The 4,089-nt window shown below is 56.2% G+C and overlaps 1 long non-coding RNA gene across 5 annotated transcripts; it reads right to left on the reverse strand.

The window, feature by feature from the left end:
* Positions 1 to 233: 233 nt before the first annotated feature.
* On the reverse strand, positions 234 to 3,402 carry LOC116800036. 5 transcript variants are annotated; one of them, XR_004361157.1, is made up of 4 exons: positions 3,331 to 3,391; positions 2,961 to 3,102; positions 1,182 to 1,449; positions 234 to 376 (listed from the first exon to the last, which is right to left on the reverse strand). It is a non-coding gene; the product is annotated as an uncharacterized LOC116800036 (long non-coding RNA). The 5 variants fall into 5 exon arrangements; XR_004361156.1 differs by having other exon boundaries at positions 2,961 to 3,151; positions 3,331 to 3,373; XR_004361159.1 differs by lacking the exon at positions 234 to 376 and adding an exon at positions 826 to 987 and having other exon boundaries at positions 2,961 to 3,151; positions 3,331 to 3,373.
* Positions 3,403 to 4,089: the final 687 nt, after the last annotated feature.

Below are 4,089 nucleotides of genomic sequence, written 5' to 3' on the forward strand. Positions count from 1 at the left end.
GGAAGAGTTGGGGGGGGGGTCAAAGAGCAAAACGTTCCCAGGGGGATATTCCTGCAGGGGAGCTGAGGAGTCACCACACAGGTGACTCTTGTTAGGAGGAATAGAAACCCTGAGAGGAAAATTAACCCTACCCAGGCCTGCTTAGCCCTGGCATTTGAAATCTGGGACAATCTTCCAGCAATCTCTTTTATTTTTTTTTTAATTATTTTTTTTAAATTTTTTTTTATTTTTATTTTTTATTTTTTTTTTACAAGGATGAGAAGTCGAGGATGTTACTTTGGGAAGGGCTGCGGTCCCTCAGCAGCTGAGATGGTGCAGGATGTGCTGTCAGAGGCAGTATCCCACTGGAAACTCCTTGCTGGTGCCATTCCCAGTGCTGGAAACACGAGGATTCCCCGTTGTCCCCCCCATACAAATGGTGTAGGGACAGAGAACAGCGTTAATGAAAAGTCTTTATTTTTTAATGATGTGCTGTTATTTTTCAATCCCTCCATCCCACGGGGGGTTTTCTCCCCTTTGGCAGGGCAAGAACAGCTCCAGCTGCTCGTTTTAATTTTTAAGAACTTTTATATTTCCCCCTGATCCGGCCAAAAAAAGACCCCGACACCCAAGTTCCAAAGGGGACTTGGGTATCTCACAATTTCCCAATACACCCCTATACATAAAAATCGTATTTTATCTCTCATAAAATCAAGGGGGGGGGGGTTGGAACACTGTTAAAAAATAATCTAAATAATCGAAATATTCTAATTAATCTAATCTAAATAATCTAAATAATCTAAATATTCTGATCTAAATAATCTAAATATTCTAAATAATCTGGAAAGGGGTAAAGACTCTTTTACACCAAAGAAAAGCTGAGGAACGGTGGGATCTGCCAGGAATGGTCAGGGCTGCCCCAGCACCTGAGCCCGGGAGACTTCCCAGAGCCTGGTGGTGCTCAGGGGGTGAGCAGGGCAGCCCTGGCAGCCTCAGGCACAGAGAACTCTGCAAAGTGTGTGGAAAAACAAGCGGAGGCTGAACAGAAACCCCTCGCTCAGCACTTGGGGGCCGTTTGTTTCTCCCGTTCCCGAGGCAGCTTCACCTCCCCTCTGCGGAGCTCCGAGGACTCCAGCAGATCTGCCAAACGAGCTCCTTCCCCTGCCCGACCCACTCTTCCTTCAGCCCTTATCTACCCTCACCTGTCTCCACCGGGTCGCTTTAAAAGTCCCAGACGCTTCCTTCCTTTGTTTGCCTTGGCCCGAAAGGGAAATGTCTTGTGTGTCAAAGGTTTGGTGCAGATTCCTGGCCGAGCTCTTTAACCATCCCCGGCCTCAGCAAATCGAGCTTCTTCTCCCAGCCGGGGGGTTGCACAGGGACTCAGGCTCTCTGCCCACATTTCTCCCTCTCCTGCCTCCACCTGGGATCGAGGTGGAGCATCAAAACCAGGGGTTAAATCCCTCCTGGCTCCTGCAAATTGGGGATGGAAAAGAAGTTCTGGGTTTCAAACGAATTTGCCCAGAGCCAGAGTTTCTCCGGGGCTGTGCCGCTGTCCCAGCTCTCCTTTCTCTGGAGGAAAAATCATCTGGGCTTAGACACCCAAAGCAGGACAGAGGGGTCCCTGCCAGAGGGGTGGGCAGGAGGCACGGCCTTGGTGAGCTTTGCCTGGGCTGAGCTGAGGACTCTGAGGAAGAATTTCCTCCTGGAAAGGGTGGTCGGGCAGAGGAAGGGGCTGCCCAGGGAGGTTTGGAGTCCCCAGCCCTGGAGGTGTCCGAGGAAGGCCTGGACGTGGCACTCAGTGCTCTGGGCTGGGGGACGAGGTGGGCATCGGGCACAGGGGGGACTTGGTGATCCTGGAGGGCTTTTCCAGGAGAAAAAGCCCTTTTTCCAGGGCCCATAGAGGGAGCCTGGCAGCTCCTGTCACCCTGGAGCACGGTGAGCCTGGGATGTGTCCCACAGAGTCTCCCCTTTCCCTCCCAGCCCCGTGTTTTGCTGAGGAGCAGAACCAGGGTGAGGAGGAGCAGAACAGGGTGAGGAGCAGAAGGAGGGTGAGGAGCAGAACCAGGCTGAGGAGGAGCAGAACAGGGTGAGGAGGAGCAGAACAGGGTGAGGAGCAGAAGGAGGGTGAGGAGCAGAACAGGCTGAGGAGGAGCAGAACAGGGTGAGGAGCAGAAGGAGGCTGAGGAGCAGAACCAGGCTGAGGAGCAGAACCAGGGTGAGGAGGAGCAGAACAGGGTGAGGAGCAGAAGGAGGGTGAGGAGCAGAAACAGGGTGAGAAGGAGCAGAACAGGGTGAGGAGCAGAACAGGATGAGGAGCAGCACCAGAGTGAGGAAGAGCAGAACCAGGGTGAGGAAGAGCAGAACCAGGGTGAGGAGGAGCAGAACCAGGGTGAGGAGCAGAACCAGGGCCAGGGGGTTCAGCAGCCCCAGGTGCATCCCCAGAGCAGATTTTGGGGCTCAGGAGGGGCTGGGCCCACCCACCACAAGCCGAGCACGCGGGCAGCACTTGGGTTGGGAGCTCCTCACCCTGTAGACGAGCACCTTGATGTAGGGGCTGAGCTCCCCCTCACCTCCTCCTCCTCCTCCTTCTCTTCCTCCTCCTCCTCCTCCTCCTCCTCACCAGCTCAGCAAGGAGCACTGGAAGGGGCTGCCCAGGGAGGTTTGGAGTCCTCATCCCTGGAGGTGTCCAAGGAAGGACTGGACGTGGCACTCAGTGCTCTGAGCTGGGGGACAAGGTGGGCATGGGGCACAGGGTGGACTTGGTGATCCTGCACAGCTTTTCCAGGAGAAAAAACCCCTTCTCCAGGGCCCACAGAGGGACTGAGGAGCACGGTGAGCCTGGGACGTGTCCCACAGAGTCTCCCCTTTCCCTCCCAGCCCCGTGTTTTGCCGAGGAGCAGCACCAGGGCTGAGCAGTTCAGCAGCCCCAGGTGCATCCCCAGGGCGGATTTTGGGGCTCAGGAAGGGCTGGGCCCACCCACCACAAGCCGAGCACGCGGGCAGCACTTCAGTTGGGAGCACCTTGATGTGAGAGCTGAGCTCCCCCCTCTCCTCCTTCTCCTCCTCCTCCTCGCGGTCGCGGGAGCAGCACCTGCCCGCGGGGGGAGAACCCGGTGCCAGCAGCTGCCAAAACCGCAGCCCGGGCGATGCCACCCCGCTCTCCCTCGCTGTGCTGCATCAAAACAAACCCACCCGGGGCCGTTCTCACCCCAAACTCCCCCGGGGCAAACAGGAAGCCGCGAGCACGAAGCGGGGAAGAGCGAGAGAGCCCCGGGGTGACCCCAGGAACGTCCCCCCCCCCGGGCAACACCTGCGGGGAGAGGGGGTTGGCAGGTAAACACGGGGGTTCACCTGGGCAGGGGATGCCCCCGGCACGGGGATCCGAGGCGGGGGGTTGCCCTCCCCGAGCTCTGTGCCCGCGTTAAACGGTGGTTCAGGTGCAGCTGTTGGAGTTTAACGTTGGAGCCGGGGAGGAAAAGGGGTTGGAGGTGTCGTGGTTTGGATCACACCAGGTCCCTGAACCCACTCCAAAAAGCCCCCTTCCCTTTATTAAAGGAAAGGGGAAAAACAAAACCCAAAGGACTTGATATAAACCGAACTAAAGCAATATATATATATATATTTACGATTATTTACAGTTCCCTTCCCTTCCCTTTCTTTCTTTTCCCAAACCTTCCCAAACCATCCCACACCTTCCCACACCTGTCTGTGTGTGTTTTCAGAGTGTTTCACCGCTCCCAGCCTCTCATTCCCAAAATTCCCAGCCCCGGGTCTCCCTGGGTCTGGCACGTGCCTGTTGGGGACATTTCGGGGCGATTTGGGTCTGTCCCAAAGGCACAGCAGGAGGTTGTGTGGTGGCATCCCAACATCCAACTGCAGAGATTCCTGCACATCCACCTGCACATTCCCTGCAGGATCCACCCTGGAGAATCCACCCTGGAGACATTCCTGCCCCTGGGGCACTCCCTGCCAAGGGCCCACCCCAGGACAGGGCTTCCAAAAGGGGTTGGGAAATTTTTCTCGTGCCGTTTTCCTGCGAGTTCTGAAGTCAGGCCCTCCCTGTCCCGACATCTCATCCCTCCTCTTCACAGCTGCTTCTCATTTCCCAGC

Source organism: Chiroxiphia lanceolata, chromosome 30, assembly GCF_009829145.1.
Source record: "Chiroxiphia lanceolata isolate bChiLan1 chromosome 30, bChiLan1.pri, whole genome shotgun sequence".
In the NCBI taxonomy this organism is placed as follows: domain Eukaryota; kingdom Metazoa; phylum Chordata; class Aves; order Passeriformes; family Pipridae; genus Chiroxiphia; species Chiroxiphia lanceolata.